Source organism: Canis lupus, chromosome 5, assembly GCF_003254725.2.
Source record: "Canis lupus dingo isolate Sandy chromosome 5, ASM325472v2, whole genome shotgun sequence".
Taxonomy (NCBI): Eukaryota; Metazoa; Chordata; class Mammalia; order Carnivora; family Canidae; genus Canis; species Canis lupus.
Window position 1 is genome coordinate 20,767,430 of NC_064247.1, and position 18,080 is coordinate 20,785,509.

Below are 18,080 nucleotides of genomic sequence, written 5' to 3' on the forward strand. Positions count from 1 at the left end.
GTGTGGTTGTTCTTGATGTTCTGAAGTTTTACAATAAGAGATCTTGGAATAGCTCTATTTTCATACACTGTGCTGATTCTGAAATTATCATTTTGAGGAATTGTTACTGAATAATTTTTGGGTGATTAGTTTTTCCCATCTGATTTATTCCTTCTAGAGTTCCCATTATTCAGATGTTAGATTCCCAGAAGTCTTTTTCTTGGCTTTGCTTTCCTAGCTTCCTGCTCTACTACAGGGAGATTTATCCAACTTTTTCATTACTCATTCCTTCTCTCAAGTTTTTACTGAGTGTCTACTATGTACAAAGCAATGTTCAAGGTACTGGAAATGCTTCCAAGGAAAAAAAATCCCTGTCATCATTGATCAGTTTTTAGACCCTACCATTGAATTGTTTCTGCTACCAAATTTTCAATTTCCAAGAGCTGATTATGATCTGACAGTTCCTTCTTCATAGTATCCTATCTTACCTCTGAGCATTTGACAGACTTGTCATTTTTTCCTTCCTCCACAGTGCCCATTTCCTCAAAGTTGACTTTGTTGGTTTGGTTAATGTCTTTCATATTACACACTCTCCCCAAATATCCATGTCTGCTCATATTTCAGAGTGGCATGCTAACATACTGAAAGTTCTATATGTGTATAGCTAGGGCCTGTCAACGTTGGTTTTCACAAATGGTAAACAAAAGAGGTCTGTACTATCCTTGCAGAACCCCTGATGTTAGTCTCTTTAGGTCTTTCCTTTTGGACTGGTCAGATTTCCCAGAACATTAGGACAACAACATTCAGTATATTAACTTTTACCTTAACTCCCTATGTACAGTAATCTTCCCTTCAACTGTTCTGTGCTGTGTAGTATTAGTTATTTATTGCTATATAGCAAGTTACTCCAAAATTTAGAAACTTAAACATTATCTCAGTCTGTAAGTCAGAAATCTGGACACAACCCAGCTCATGCCTCTGCCTCTACAGCTTTACAAGGCTGCAATAAAATGTCGGTTGGGGGCTACAGCATTATCTGAAGGCTCAACTGAAGAAAAATCCTGGCGGTGCCCTGGATTTGATCTTTGCTCAGAAGATATTTCTTATTTTTTTAATTGCTTGCCATCCAGAGGCAGAATTTTCAAGTTTATCAATACCCTAGGCTTTTTTCTATTTATCAGTACTTCCCTCAATTTATCTGTCCTTTTTATTAATATATAAATTTATTTTTTATTGGTGCTCAATTTGCCAACATATAGAATAACACCCAGTGCTCATCCCCTCAAATACCCCCCTCTGTGCCCATCACCCAGTCACCCCCACCCCCCACCCCCCTCCCCTTCCACCACCCCTAGTTCGTTTCCCAGAGTTAGGAGTCTCTCATGTTCTGTCTCCCTTTCTGCTATTTCCCATTTTTTCTCCTTTTATCTGTCCTCCTGTGTGCATTTTACTATAAGAAACAAGAAGAAACCAGGCAATACCTTCAACACTTTGCCTGATCACTCAGTTCATTAGGCTCATCTTCTACTTCCCTATCATTGCAGGCAAGAAGGTTAAGTTTCTGCCATGACATCAAAGATCTCCTTCTAATTTCCTTAATAGTGTTTTTCACGTCCCTTTGAGACCTCATTCACTAGCAACATCCAAGTTTAGTTTTCTACCTTCTGACCAACTTAACTTAGGTTTTCTCTAATGCACACATCAAAAATCTTCCCAGGCTTCATCTACTGGCCAGTTAGGTAGCCATATTTTTAGGTATTTATTATAGTATCACCTCACTGATGGTACCAAAACCTATAATGGGTATCGAATGCTGAGTAACAAACTATCCCAAACTTAGAACTTGAAACTTTTATTATCTCATCTTTCCTATGGGTCTAGAATCCAGACATGGCTTAGCTGGATGGCTCTGCCTCCAGGTCTCTCACAGGCTGTAATCAAGGTGCCAGGTGAGGCTGCAGCCTCAACTGAAAGGATAACTGGGGAGGATCCACGTCCAAGCTCTCACGCATGCTGTTGGCAGGATTCAGCTCCTCATGGACTGTAGTTCTTTGCTCACTGTTGGGTAGGGGCTTCCCTTGATTCTTTGCCATGTCTCTGCCTCTCCATAGAGCAGCTCACAACGTAGTAGTTGGCTTTCCCCAGAGCAAATGAGTAAGAGTGAGAGACGGGAGCCCAAAGCAGAAGCACAGTCTTTTTTAGAACCTAAGAAGGGACATGCCATCACTTTTCCCATATTCTATTGGTTAGTTATGAGACACTAAGTCCAGTCCACACTCAAGCAGGTGGGGCAGATCACACAAGAGCAACTATTTGAAGACCAAACTATAGGAATCATTGGGAGTCATCCCGGAGGCTGTCTACCACAACACTATACTATAGGGGGATAATCACATATAAAAGTCAACATGAGCCAAAATAGTGAGAAGTCAGAGAATAACAAACATAGAATAGAGTGTAAAGGCCTGCTCTTCAAGGTAGTTATTGCCAGTTTCACATTCTGGCTTTGCAGTATTGACACATTGGACTGTTTTCTTTGTTGGAAATGCAAGTTTTTTTCCAAGACCTCTAAAATCTAATTATGGGTGTTGTATAACCACTTTTCAGGATATTAAATTTGAGTATTGTATTACTTGGGGAACTATTGTAGTTTGGAGGAGAAAAATATATGCCGAGAAATGTAATCATAACATCCATGAAATCCATGGCATAGAAAGAACCTCAATTTCCTAGGGTGGCACTGACAGCTCCTGCTGTGACTTGCCCAGCTTTCCTGCTGGTCTCTATTTCATCCTGACTTCTGCTCATAAGATTTATCACTGACTAGTATCTAAGCCATTCATCCACTCACTGGTCAGCCACAAAGCACTAATTGAGAACCTGCTGTGTGCTAGACCCTGCACCAAACACCCCAGAGAATTAGTCACAATCTCTGCCCTTCACAGAATATAGTCTGATGGGAGAGGTGAACAAGTGAACACAGACAAAACCTTTGAGGTGAGTGGATGGGATTAGAAACAGCATTCCAGGAGGTGGACATGGCAAGCGTATAACATAGCCAAAAATTGTTGGAAAGTTCTGCTCAGACTGAGTCAATGGAACGAGGAAACTCCTGGTTATTTGTCTTAATCTCATGAAGATTTTTGTCTACCTGGGAACATCAGAAGGCCATACATGGAAAGGTTAATGGTCAGGGAGGACTTTCTGGTTCACTGTTGTCAAAGATTAGTTTCCATGGAAACCCTTCTTTCATCCATTCTCTTTCTCTGCTTCAGCCATGTTAATCTCTCACTTTCCCCACTAAGTTTTGCTCCACTTTCATTTTTGGATCCTTGAGTATGCCATTCCCTCCACCTATGACACTCTCTCTACTGCATCTTCCTTCATCTTGCTAGCTCCCACTCCTTCAGCTCAGCTTGGAGGTTACCTGCTCTGGGAACCCTTCCAGGACCACTACCACCCACAAACCAGAGTGGTCCTCATTAGCCTCAGAGCTTTCCCTGCTCTAACACTATTCATACTTGTTCCATGTTTGTCTTTTTAGATTACCAATTGTAAGTTCCTTGTGGACAAAGGTGTCATTTGTCTTCATCATCAAATTCCCAGAACCTAGCAGAGTACATGGCATATGGGACAACACAGGTGAATGGATGAATGAATAAACAGAGCATTTTCTGTCCCTGGAAATGGCTATATGGCCATTTGATGGGAGTGTTCTAGAAAAAATTGTGGATGAGGCAACAGGAGTTGTTAAGGTAGACTATTGAACTTTTAGCACAGTTCCAACTCTATAGTTTTAGAATATAGCAAAGAATAAAGCAATAGTAATTCCATCCTTCGTATAGGAGGAAAATATTCTGCTCTTTCAATCAATAACAAAGTTCAATAGTTTAGTATTTCAGTTGCAAATCAACCCACAAACAAAACTAAATACAAAGGAAATGATTTTTTTTAAGGTAGAATGAAAGGTCAAATGTGACTATTGGTTTATTTCTTCACAGATGCCCTGAGATGGTAAGTAAGCCTCCTGATTAAGAGAACTTAGTACTAAGATGCCTGTTCAGAGCTGAATAAATTCTGACTCTCTTCTAAGTCACTGGGCTCCCCTTCTTTGGCCTCATTGGTTGGGGTAGAAGGTTATTCTTGACAGTATCTAGCCTATGATTGACCTTGAGAATACAATGAGTTTTGAAAGATGTTTACACCAAAGATGTATATGCACACATATTTTAAAACTTGCTTACTATTTCAGAGACTCCCTCATCCCCCTGAAGCTCATGCATAGACTTCAAGCTGAGAAGCCCTGGCCCAGCATGAAGTAATTACCAAGATTCACAGACAGCTATGTGTTCTTAGGACTTAGGTCACAAAAAGCACGGTTTTTCTTTCCTTCTCAGAATCCTTAGGGTGATCGCAATAAAAGCAAACATGACAGCCATCAGCTGCATCCAGCCACTGACAAATACTGAACAATATGCAAAGAGCATACTGCAAACTTCTTGAGGTCTCGTCTGTATCTGCTCTATTTCTTGCAGCATCCCAAATGAAAACAGAACAAAAGGGAAAGACTGGTAGAAATTTAAGAGAATGAGAAAAGACACATTGATGAAAACAAAGAGATAGTATTATTAAAGAGAACCAGGAAACAGTAACAATATATAGAGAGACAGAGCAAAGTCATGGGGAACTAGGACCCAAGGCATTAAGTTTTGTCACCTCAGGCATGGCCTTCCCCACAATTAGCTGCGGAACTGCCACGAGAAGATGCTAAGCTGGCCAACTGTAAAACTGTTTGATTTGTTAGGACTTAAATCAATAGGAACCAGTGTAACATTTGTGCTTCGTGTTCCTCTTATTTACACAAAAGACAAACTGAAGAAAAACTCTATTTCTCCAGCCTTAAACGTTCCCTCCAGGGAGTTGAGATCCTTCAAAATCAACAATGAAATGGTGAGAGGAAAAAATTAAGCACATTGGCAAGGCTATATTTAGATCCAGCTCAAAGACCCTCTTTGCTTTCTCCCTGTCTCCAGCTGGTTCCAATCTCAGCAAAATTCAATTGCCACCGATCTATAGCTTCCTATTGGGGTTTCTGGCCTGTCTTAATACAGGAACCAGGAAGAGTGGGAAGAAGAGGACATTGCTTAATTGGCAAAGGTCTCCTCCAACCCCCACCCCTCCAGAGCAGACATCCCTCAGACAAATCCATGCTGACCAACACTGTGAGGTGTCCTACCTGCCTTCAAGGCTCACCTCGGGGGTCTCAAAGCCTTCTCTAAACCTTTGCAGGCCAAGGTGGGAAATGCACCCACTGGCTGGCTTTGGGTCCCTTTCTGGCATTCAGGATGTTGAAGTGTGGATGTGGTGAGTTCCCCAATGCAAAATTCTGGATTTCCCTGGGTCTTCCAGTAGGAGCCATGATTAACTGTGCTGACAACACAAGAGCCAAAAATCTGTGTATCATCTCCGTGAAGGGGATCAAAGGATAACTGAACAGACTTCCTGCTGCTGGAGTGGGCGACATGGGGATGGCCATAGTGAAGAAAGGCAGACCACAGCTCAGAAAAAAAAGATACATCCAGCAGTAGTAATTCAACAACGGAAGTCATACTGGAAAAAAGATGGCATGTTTCTCTATTCTGAAAGTAACAGGGGTCAGAGTAAACAAAGGCAAAATGAAAGACTGCTATCACAGGACCAGTTGCAAAGGAGTATACAGACTTGTGGCCCAGGATTGTATCCAATGCTAACAGTATTGCCTGATTCTTTGGTGCATTTGTTTTGAAAAATTAAAAAATTGGGCAGCCTGGTGGCTCAGTGGTTTAGTGCTGCCTTCAGCCCAGGATGTGATCCTAGAGATCCAGGATTGAGTTCCACGTCGGGCTCTCAGGATGGAGCCTGCTTCTCCCTCTGCCTGTGTCTCTGCCTCTCTCTCTCTCTCTGTGTATGTGTCTCACATGAATAAATAAATAAAATCTTTTTTAAAAATTAAAAATTATTTGCTAAAAAGAAAAAAAAAGCACAGGGCTGACTTTTGAACCCCAGCTCTGCCTCTCGCTACCTATATGGCTTAACCAGTTATTTAGTCGAAGTTCTGTTATCTGTAAAATGAGCAGAATAAAATCTTCCACCTAGGGTTGTTGCAGCACATGTGACTGTTGGAAGAATGCATTGAGCATAATACCTGTTGCATGGCAGAAATTTGTCAGACATGGGCTGGTATGATTAAACCCCCTACTCCCACAAAACCTGAGCTATGCCTAAGTCTGAACACATGACCACACTAGATTGAAATGATCAACAGCAGGTCTGTTTCACAACTACCCGGGGGACGGAAGCCGACCCTCCACCTCCAAAGCCTCCGACGCTACCTGGCTCCAAATCTCTTTGGCAAAGGAACCAAGTTAGAAGCTATGATGGAAAAACTGTTTTCCTACTTGACTTTAACGAGCTCTCAAACCTTCCAGCCAACAAATGTGTGGAGCTCCCCCAGGCAATTGTCCCACACCAGCTGGCTGTCCCGTAATTTTAACTCAGTTCTCATGCTACCCATCTGGAGAGGCAGGGGATTCCACAGGTGAAGGGCTCGGTCCCCCAGACTGTCCCCTTCCCACTTTAGGCCCCGGCTATTGTCACCTGTCCCACCGTGTGGGAACACGGGATGGCTACAGGGCAGGGTTCCCAGCACCGCCCCCACCTCGGATCCGATTAATCTGCTTTAGTGGCTCACAGAACCCAGGCAAACGGTTTACTTGCTAAGTTACCGATGTAGTCCCAGTTTACTATAATCATTAGAGGATATGCAGTACCCCCCCCAACCCCCCGTTATCCTCCGAGGGATGCCTGCAGATAAACCGAACCCGATACAGACTGTGTGTTCCATACGTACCTCCCTACGATAAAATTTATGAATTAGGCACAGTAGGAGATTCACGACGACTACTCATAAAATACAATTGGCAGCCCAGGTGGCTCAGCGGTTTAGCGCCGCCTTCAGCCCAGGGTGTGATCCTGGAGACCCGGGATCGAGTCCCACGTCGGGCTCCCTGCGTGGAGCCTGCTTCTCCCGCTGCCTGTGTCTCTGCCCCTCTCTGTCTCTGTGTCTGTCATGAATAAATAAAGTATTAAAATAAAATACAATCAAACGATAAGCTGTAATCAAGGTCGCGTGCATGTGGGGCTCTCGCGGCCTCCGGGCCCCCGCCCCCCTCCCCAGCTGAGCCACGCAGGCCCGGGGAGGTACAGTCAGGCCACTACTGCCCTTCTGAGGATTCTCCGGGAGGATGAGCTGCTTCGGGACCTCTGTAAACCCCAAGGGACTAAAGCTGTGGCAGGGGAAACTGCCCCTAAGGGTGGCGGGGGGCAGCCGCTGAAACTAGGGAACAGCCAAACCTAAGAGACCTCGGGCCACCTGGAAGCAGCACCCTCCCCGCCCTCTCCCAGCGCCTCTACATTTGCCAACCGGAAGCTCTCCTAGGCTTTTATAAGGGCGCCATTTTTGATGACGCTATTGATTACACGATTGGCCAATGGCGACAGAACCCTCCGCTAGCCCCTCCCACCCCACATTTGCCAACCGGAAGCTATCCTAGGCTTTTACGAGGGCGCCATTTTTGATGACGCTATTGATTACATGATTGGCCAATGGCGACTGAGCCCTCCGCTAGCCCCTCCCACCTCCGCGCCCCCCCAGGCTGGGGGAAGGGTGAGGCGGAACGTTCCAACCCATTCATGAGCTGCTTGGGTCCCCCGAGAACCCGTTTCCACCTGTGGTTACCTAGATACTTTCCAAAAATTACCTCATCAACATAAACTCAGGTGTGGGTAGAAGGGGCTTGTTATAAATAACAAGACTCCTTTTCCCTCCATTCCTCTGATCACTTAGGAAATTCTAAGAGTTTTTGGAGCTTGGGGCGAGAAACAGGATGAAAACGAAATATTATATTTCTTATTATAAATCACCATATCACGGGAGCATACTACACTTAGGGTTGGCTCACATTTTCCCTACGAATTTAGACTTGGGACAGATCCGACGAGCCTACTCGGGCTTCTGCAAATTTCTGTAACACGGTATTCTTTGTGGTTGGTTCTCTCCCTTCTTGGCCTATTCAACCCATTGAAACTGAATCTATCACTTAGGGGAAGAGGTCCCCTGCCCTCTCACCACCCCAACCCCCACCCACCACCACCACCACCACCACCACCACCACCAACCCGCACTGGGGTCCCTGATCTTGGTAAAACCTTCAGCAGTCAGTGGAGGCGGAATTAACATACGCAAGGGCAACCCCTCCCGGCCAGGCAGCGGTCTGGAGGCCTCATCTGCATGGGCCATAACATGCCTTGTGTTGTCTTCAAGGCAGGAATGGCCCAAAGAACTACTCAACCGGCTCCAGGAAATGGCTAAATGGCAGGTCAAATTGCCCATAACTTTGACGAGGAGGATGGCTGGATAATTCCATCGCCTCTCTAGGGAGAGATGAAATGCAGAATTCAAGCGTCAAGAAAAGGAATCATAAAAAATAAAAAAAATAAAAAAAATCCCCGATGCAGAATTTACATCCTGCTGTAAAACGGGGAAGAACAGAGGATGCAAAGGTATCCTCATATTAGCAGAGTGCCTTTGTCAGGAAACAACCTCCTCCAGCTGGACCAGACTGTTTGCCTTTCAGATGATTCCTGTCCGGGCCAAACAATCCAGACATTTGCAATTATAGCATATCAATTTGTTTTTAAATTATAAGGCTGCCGTGAAAGGTTGACTCCTTGCCAGAAATATGCTTCGAGGTGCTCTGGGGCAACTGCTATGCAATGTGGTGAGACCACCAATCTGTCCAGACACAGAGGATTTATGCACCTGTGTGTGCAGCCCACGTGGAGCCATGGAGCTGGGCAAGCTCTGAGCTGGCCTCTCGCACTCTGATAGCCCTGGGTCCACATGAAAATGAGTAAACGAAACCTCATTTAAAATGGTGTTATGCTATATGTTGGCAAATCAAACTCCAATAAAAAAAATATACAAAAAAAAAAAAAAAATGGAGTCAGGAAGCCCTGAAGGGGGAGCACTTGGTCCCACCATTCACTGCAGCCTGCAGAACCAGCCGGAAGGAGGATGATCACTCCTGACTCCAGCAACAGTGCACAAACCACCACTTGCAGCCAACAAGAAACCACCACACCCTCAAACTCCTGTTCTTGTCCAACGAACTTTTGTTCAACCCTCCTCAATTATCCCCTAAAACCTAAAAAAGTTTGCCCTTCCTTTTGTCTCTTCAGACTCAACTATGGTCTTCCATAGTTTGCTTATCCCAAATTGCAATCCCATGGATATTCCTGAATAAGCTTATTTTGCTAATAAAATAGTTGGCTGTTTTGCTTTTTAGGTTGACATCTGCAGATGTCTAACGTGGCCTCATTCTGGCACATGTACAAGACCCTGGAGGTGTCCTCCTCAAAGAACTGGCGGGGTGCTTTTTCTTCACCTGTTGTGTGTGTTTGCATCCTCTGAAGAGATCCACGTGGGGAGGATAGCCAAGGAGTCGGCCTCCCAGGCTCTCCTGCGTGGAACCCACCTTCCTCTTCCTTCACACAAGAAGGGCAATGTCTTGTCATTTGATACAGGTGAGTGTCACCTCTCACATGGAAGACCCCTATGGCCATCTTCACAGATCAAAAGCATAGCCTCTGTTCCAACAGAGTCAACTCCCTTTAATGAAGGCCTCCACAAAGTATCCCGGTAGTGTCAGAGGAAAAGGTGAGGGGACATTACCTGGCTACTTTGCCCCTTATACCACCTGGCATAAGGGGAATATCAGGTATAAACCTGGGGGAGGTTTACTTAACTGTACCCTCAGTCTGCCAGCCATCGCTTCTGGAAGCCCTCGCCATCCAGTGTCCCTCCTCTCCTCTCTGAGGACATTCCACCCATTCCACATTTAAGGGGTGCCCTGGTCCTGAATCCTTTCTGTGGGAGCCTTTGATGTCAGCTGGGTGACAGTAAAGTCATTCGCCAGCTGGGTTTCTGCTCACTGTTAGGAGTGAGGGGTGGCAAGAGCAGGGATTGTCTCATTCCCTAGGGTGGGTCTGTTCCCCGGACAGAGGGTGGAGCCAGCCCTGAAGGAGCAAGGACAGGCACACACTGCACTGTACCTGCTGGGTCAGCTATCTGTAGCTGGAAATGTGGAGCCAGAATTAACAAGTCTGATGCAGCCAGATGCCCCAAAGGAATTTTTTTCCTATTTTATTCTCACTTATTAAATTTTAAAGAGCCCTCAAAGACTCCAACCTAACACGGAAATCAAAGACAACAAAACAATGCGTTTATTTCCTATTAATACAGTAAAGCAGTCAGTCCTGCTGCAGCAAAGTTGTGAATTACTGGAGAAAAATCAACCATCTTCTCGGAGGAGACTCAGAGCTCTACCTGCAGGTAGCCCCCAGCTGGGCCCAGGATTCCATGAAGCTCACACCCTCGCTTCCAAGATCCCCAGCTGCCCACACACCTGCTGGCTATGGCCAGGACCAAGAGCCCTTGGATAGATTCTGGCTGCCTGGGGAAACTCAGGGGTTCAGGGGGCTTCCCCAAAACAGCTCACTGCCAACCTAATTAATTTTATTTTTTTTATTAAGAGTGTATCATTAGTTTCAGATTTAGAATTCAGTTATTCATCAGTTGCGTATCACACCCAGTGCTCATTACATCACCTGCCCTTCTTAATGTTCATCACCCAGTTACACCGTCCTCCACCCACCACCCCTCCAGCAACCCTGAGCTTGTTTCCTAGAGTTAATAGTCTCTTAGGGTATGTCTCTCTCTCTCTGATTTTGTCTTATTTGCAGAGAGTATTCTTTACTCATTTTATTTGAGGATCTTGATACTTTTTTGAGGAGGGGGTGGCAGGAATCAAAGTAATGCATGCACGTGGTTTTAAAAAATAAAGTATATCAGGGTTTATAGTGAAAAGCAACCTGGCACCAGCTGAGCACCCTGAAGACTTAATAGTTCCGGAAGGTGGAGTTCTTTAAGAATTTCCTGTAAAAATGGACAGGAAGCTCCCAGAAAGCCAAGTGTGGTCTCCAGGGCTATCATGAGGTCACTTGTACTCCTGCCTCCATCCTCCCTACCTGAGCTGGGCTCTGCTGATGGCCATGAGACATTCTGTAGCAACCTTTTAGATACAGGGACATCTTGAGCTAATAGGAAAACAAGTTATGCAGGCCAATGGTAAGTAAAGTGGGCTTTAAACTGGGTGATCATGTAACTCATCCAAATTAGGATACTTTTGAAAGCAAGAGTGCTGTAAATCATTAAGCCAACAATATATACAAATGTCAGATCATTATGTTATACACCTGAAACTAATATAATGCTATATGTCAATTAGACCTCAATAAAAAAATCATTAAGCCTAGACAACATAAGTAAATTGTGACTAGTTTTAGACCCTTTCATCCAATTCCTGAGGTTTCAACCTACCCCAGATGCTCCATCCAGCCTCCCTGTGCCAGGAGCCTCACCCCAAAGGCAAGGGGTCAGGAGGGAAGGGGCATCTGGATGAAGTGCAGGCCAAGGAAGGCATGAGGGTCAAACAGAGGTGGTACATATTTGATGGGAATTTTAAAGGGTGTTTTCATTTGAAATCTGGTTTGACAAAATGATTAAGGCATCAGTTTCTATTCTGAATGTTCCCCTTTGTGAATTTCCCTGCCTCCTGCAAAAACCAGCACAAAACAGAATTTTGTGGGGAGAAAGGTTCTGAAAGGGGAGAGGGTGGGGGACCCAAATCAAGCCACCTCCCAACCCTAGTTTGTCCAGATCTTGCTCCATGTTCTGTATTCAGGGCTCAGAGCAGCAGCTCTTGCCCCCCAAGCTTCTGTTCCCTGATCATCCTGGACCAAAAAAGGTTTGGATCCTCATGGGAGTAAAGAGACCAGAGGCCACTGGTCCATCACCCACTGGCAGCTTGAACAGCTCAGAAGTCATCCTAGGGAAAAGTGGGTGCTGAGCCCCAGACACTGAAGCATTAAGCTTGTGTGTATTTGTGTGTGTGCACGTGTGCTTCCTTATTTGCACTGAAATGACACAGGGTACTTTCAGACAGCCTAGTTGGAGCAGAATTTTCTCTTTCACTGCTTACAGAGACCGGGAGAAGCCAAAACACCAAGAGGACAACCCCCTTCTCTCTTTAGCATAGCCTCGGAGGGGATCTTCCAGAAACCCTCCCTTCTGCTACCCCTTGAACAAATCATTGTGCAAAGGGCCCAGAGGCTGAGAAGATGGCCCAGACAGCTCCACAAGCAACCTCTGGGCACAACTGGCTGATCAGGGACTTGTCCCAGTGGTGTCAGACCGAGCAGACATTTGAAAGGGGGGTTAACAGATGACAAAACTCCAGAAGTAGGCACCATCCCTCTGCCTCCTGCAGACATCTATTTGAGTGAGGGTATCCCCCATACTTTCCAGGCAAAGCTGCTGAGGCTGACCACCTTAATCACCCACCCAGATGCCTGGGTTTCAGGACTGGCAACTCCATTGGCCACTATTCTCATAGGAAGCTTCAGGTGTTGCCAGCAGAGGTACTAGTTAGCTGTTCCTTCAAGGAAATTGAACTGATAGTTCACTGGCATGCTGTTGACACAGAAGGCCAGTGTGCTGGCCAGGTCAGCTGACCAGGTGGTCACAAAACTGAAACCTGGACAGCATATGTCAGCCCCTCAAACCCCTGAAGGCTCATTTCCCCCCAAGATCAAGCCCCAAAGGCTCCTGTCTGGGTCAGAAAGTGGAACATTCCATGCAGAAGAGCAAAGAGTAACAAAAGGAAGCCCTCTGGGGGCAGATACCACCTCAAGCCACAAATCCAAGTGCACATCCGCCCTGGTGACACTAGTTGAGAAAATTGCTGCCAAATTGCACCTTGTTGCTAAGGACCCAAAGGATTCTTTGCCAACAAGCCACAGCAATGGCAAAGGCTAGGGGGAGGCCAAGCTGGCTGAATGTGGATGGGCAAGTGAGAGGGTTTCCAGAGGGGTGGAGGGTGGCTGATGACTGCTGCAGGGTATAGAGATGCTTTATGAGGTGTAACACCCGTGCTTCCACAGTCCATAAACCGGCCAGGCCTGAAGGCTGTTCCCATGGAGAAGCTCTCAGTACTATTCTAAGCAAGGCTGCCCTTCTGGAATCAGTGCATGGCCTCAGGCTGAGAGAAGGGATTGGGCACGTGTCTACTGAGATGTATGTACTGAAATAATTTTTCAAAATACAGCTTTACACCCTTGTCTCCTCATGTAGCTCTGCTTACCTGTAAAATTCTCCTACTTCCCCTTTGGAACCTCTGTTGTACCTGTTCTTTGAACCCACAGAGTTCTAAGGGGAAGAATGAGGGTTACCCTACATCCATACCTCCCACTCACCTTGAATAACTTTTCCCATTAATTTCTCACCTCCCTTCCTGCCTGGGCAGCCAAACCTGAGAGACCTGGACCTCCTGCCATTTCCTGAGTCAGACCACATCCTGACACCAGGGCTTGTCAGCTCTCACGAAATGGCTGGTGACCTTCTCAGGTGCTTCAAAGGCAAAGCCCCAAGGCCCCCACATGCAGGAAATGAGTTAATCTCACAAAGTGTCTGACTGAATTTTATCCAGCTCTCCCAAGCATGCGTGAACATGGAACCCAGCACAGGTCACCCATCTACACAGGTCAGCAAAACACAGTGATTGAAGGGATAACCACTATCCTTTTTATAATATAGGATAACTGCCCTGTGCCTTTCCATCTGTGGTTTCCCCCAGATTGGCTCAATACTAATTATTGTGGGGAGCATCGTGCTGGGTACTAAGAAAGTAGGTACCATAAGACTGACTCACCAGCTTGGCCTCAAGGTGCTTCTAGGAACTGACCAAGTATGAATCCAAATGATAATAGAGAAGGGACCAAAGCACAGAAAACAGAGCTATAGGGGTTATAAGAGGAGCACATGGGCTGGTTGGTTTATCAGGAAAACTTTAGGAGGAGGCCCCAAAGGGCAAAGCAAGCATGTCCACCTTTTAGAGCAAGACGCTGTGATGGAGGGAATAGCACCTGCCATTGGACATCAGCAAAACCTGGGATCAAATCCTGTGCATATCACTCACTAGCTGAGCAATTTTGGCCAAGTTACTTCTGTGCCTTTTCTTCACCTCAAAAGTGAGAATAATAACACTAGCCTCACAAGGGGGCTACAAGGATCAAATCCATGAACATTTGTAAAGAGCCCTGTCTGGCACACAAAAGTGATCCAGGAATATTAATTTATTAATTCTGAGCATTGCACTAAGTCATCTCAGCTCTAACCCCACACAGTCTTCCTTCTGAGATGCTTCCAGGCTAAGAAGATGGGACAGGGAAGGGAGCGCAGAGTTCACAGCTGACATTCTAGGCCAGGCGTTGTTCCCCAGTGGAAAATGATAAATAGCTTTCACTTGATGTTACCCCAGAATCCTTCCCCAGGAGCAGTTATTACAGAGTTTAAAAGCAAACTGAAGTGAACATCCAGAACAGAAGAGGCAATATGCATGTATACACACACACACACACACACAGACGCACATGTACGCATGCCCTCCCTCTTTGTAAGAAAGGTTGCCATGGAGATTAAACAGAGAAACAGCAAAGACACAGAGGAGCCACTGAAATGGCTATAATTAATTTAAAGCATTAGAAACAATTAAAATTGTATTAAAGCAAGTTCATTTGAACAAGGCATAAATCGGGTGAGCTGATCACATCAAGCATGAACAAAATAAAGCATTGCTTTGGGGTGTTAGAATACGTGCCTTCAAAGGAGGGAAATAAATTATTGCACAGTTTTCAGGAACAATGAAATATGTAACCTAATTTATCCAATGTTTCTGAAAACAAGACGGTTCTCCAATATTTCCATTTCCTCTAATACCTTTATGCCAGGTGCAAAAACAAAATGGGGATAGAAAGCTACGCCTTATCAAGCAAATGGATCCCCATGTCTCTTTGTCAGTCACTGTGGCCACAGATCACTCACCAGAAGGGAAGGGGAGAGTGGGGGACCAGCATTATGGAATGCCTACTGGACACCAGCACTCTCTGGGCACTTCACACCATCTGTCTCCTTTACACCTCCTCCAAACACCACCAGGAAGGCCTGAGTGGTCTGTCCTGCCAACAGGAGACTCAGAAAGATTGGTAACATACTCAAGGTATCATAGCAACTTGGAGGCCAAATAAGCACTTGAACTCAGATCTATCCGGATTCCAAACTACATGTGCTTGCCACTGTGTCACACCACTTCTCATGGAAGAAAGGGAAATGTGACATGGGACCATGGACAATGAGTACCATTTTGAGCCCCTGTGTGCCAGGCCCTGTGCTACACAGTTTATAAACACCATCTGATTTGATTCCCACACAGATCATTTGTTTTTCAGTGAAGGAAACTATAGCACTCACAAAGTTCAACTTGTCCAAGATGACACAATCAATGATGAACAAAGCCAAGATTCCCACACGCCCTGCCCCCACCAAGAATTAAGACTTAATTCTTTAACATCTCAGCCCTCTGCTTTTGCTCTGTGTTCCTCTACTCCTATAGCACATATCACTACTACCATGTGTCACAACCTGCTTCAGACTAAGTAGTACTTAGGGGTGGCTGGATATTTCATTTTTCCATTTAGACAACTAGGAATAGCAGAAAAAACTTTCCACAGGAGGCAAATTCCAAGGCAGATTTTGACTTAGACAAGTGAGCTTTGAATGGGCAGATCCCCTTCCTGTTCCCGAGACCAGTTGAGACTGAAACTTAGAGCCGAGATTGGAGAACCCTAAGACAAGGACAAACACCAGGGGTATTTGCATAAGGCAGCCTGAGGCCCCAAGGGCTAGCAGCAGACCCACCTGTCCAGGGAAGACAGACCTGTGGCCAGGAGAGTGATGCCGAGTGTCATATCCAGTGATGAAGGGAGAACAGAAGTCGGAGAGGAAGTGAGATGGGGAGAAGGCATGTCAAATGTAGGACGGAACTGGGAACAAGGAAGAGAAGTGCAGAGTTAATGCAATGACAGAGTATATTCTGTGGCCTCTCTCCTCTTTGGTGTCTGACTTGTATGTTCCAGGGAAGGTGGATGGCTCTAAGGAGCTCATCAGAAAGTGCCAGAGGAACATTAGCCAGGACTCTGCAGTACAGTCATGCGTGTTGCAATACTGAAACATGTCATACTGGCTATATAGACACAACCAGTTGCCTGAAACTCACAAGGGTCCCATCACTCTAGCCACACCAACATTCCCTCCTCCAAGACTTCTCAGGGTTCCCCACCTACCAGCAGTGACAATGCCGACACCTGCTTCAGCACCCCAGGCACAGTTGTGATTTACCAGCCTGGGCCACTTTAGTGGGTAAATATTTGTGCATACCACCCCCTTGCACTATGATAAGGACTTACAAAGTGACATATTGAATCCTGACCATAACCATGAAATGGATAGTATGGTCTCGATTTTTCTGACGCTGGCTTTGGGAGGTTAAGCAATGACCCAAGAGAAGTGGCCTTGGGAGACAGGGCTAAGAGGCTGGCATGAGCTGAGGGAAGAACCAGGAAAATGAATGGCTGGCATCTGCTCTCTCATGGCTCAAGGAACTGAGCTTGGAATTATTTCCTATGGGGAGAAATTTCATGGGTCACAGGGAGAATGCTAGGCCATAAGCTGCCTACAAAGAGGCCATCTAACTATGTGTTTAATTAGCCCACTCCCTGGACACATTAAATACAGATGGCCATGTAAGAGAGATTTATTGATCAAATGAAAAATCAGATAAATGATAGAAGTTGCAGGAGCACCTACGGCAGCCTCCTGCCTGTGATTCCAGAAGGGAAGTGAGGGGGTAATAAATGGTCTCCACCCCACCTGACAGGGAAGATAAAAGGCCTGTCTGGGCAACTCGGGTATCCAGAAATATTTATTCCTCCATGTAATTCATTAGTGCACACCAATGTGGTACAAAAGCAATATGTATTTCAGGTTATGATTTCCCAGAGAATCCTTTCCTTTGCCTTCATAAACTAAAGCAAAATATCCAGACCACCCACCCAGCAGAGCAGTCTGAGCTGGAAGAAGTTGAAACAGAAAAGCAGCAGGCTAGAGCTGACAATGTGGAAAGCAGGGTCGAGCAAGAAGAGGCTATGGGTTCATTTGTTGATTCATTCATTCTTTCAGCAAATATTTAATGGGCACCTACTACGTGGCAGACACTGTTCTAGACAGTGGGGGTATGGAAGTGAATGAGACAGAGTCCCTGACCTCATGGAGCTTCTAATCTAGCATGGGAGGCAATTTTAAAAACATACAATCTGATGTCAGGCTAAAAATAGGTAGAACCAGTGGAAAGATTCTAAGGCCAGAATGTTTTTGGTATATTTGGGAAACAGCAAGAAAGTAACATGGCTAGAACAGAGCATGTAAGAAAAAGAATGGGTGATAGGGTATAGAAAGCCTGGGCCAGCAGAGTCTTAAAAGCGATAGAAAAGAGTTTGGATTTCATCTTGGGTATAATGGGGAGTTTGAAGCTGCTAGAGGGTTCTAAGTAGAACAATGACATAACCTGATTTACATTTTAAAATGTCTCTAGTTGCTGAGCAGCAAATGGATCATAATAGGCCAGAGATCTGGGGACATCAGTGAGGGGCCATTGCAGGACAAAGAATCTTATTGAAGGCTTATTATGTCATGTAGTATCATGTATTAAGTCATATAATCCTTGCAAAAAAAACGCCTTTATTACCTCAGTGGAGGAACAGAGGCAAAGAGAGGTTAAGCAGGTTCTGAGCCCAGGTCCCCTGCCTCTAACCTGCTGTGCTGTGCTGCCTCTCTCAGTAGCCCAGATGGGAGAGACTGTGGCGGCTTGGAAAGTGATGAGGGCCAATAGAGTAGTGAGAAATTGTAGGATCCCAGTTATATTTTTAAATTAGTGCTGACAAGATTAGTATCTTAATTAAATTAGATGGGAGATGAGAAGAAAATAGTTTGAGTTTGTTGCTTTGAAAGCACTGATTTCAAAGTTCTAGAAAGAGCCAAACACAGCCTT

The 18,080-nt window shown here is 45.3% G+C and overlaps 2 long non-coding RNA genes and 1 pseudogene across 2 annotated transcripts; 2 read left to right on the forward strand and 1 right to left on the reverse strand.

Moving 5' to 3' along the window:
• Positions 1 to 1,843: 1,843 nt before the first annotated feature.
• LOC125755100 (uncharacterized) lies at positions 1,844 to 7,436 on the reverse strand. The gene is made up of 3 exons (XR_007410686.1): positions 7,372 to 7,436; positions 6,869 to 7,082; positions 1,844 to 2,184 (listed from the first exon to the last, which is right to left on the reverse strand). It is a non-coding gene; the product is annotated as an uncharacterized LOC125755100 (long non-coding RNA).
• LOC118354853 (60S ribosomal protein L23-like) lies at positions 5,295 to 5,742 on the forward strand (annotated as a pseudogene).
• Positions 7,437 to 7,634: 198 nt separating the features above from the next.
• LOC125755045 (uncharacterized) lies at positions 7,635 to 11,385 on the forward strand. The gene is made up of 3 exons (XR_007410548.1): positions 7,635 to 7,797; positions 9,366 to 9,603; positions 10,322 to 11,385. It is a non-coding gene; the product is annotated as an uncharacterized LOC125755045 (long non-coding RNA).
• The last annotated feature ends 6,695 nt before the right edge of the window (positions 11,386 to 18,080 follow it).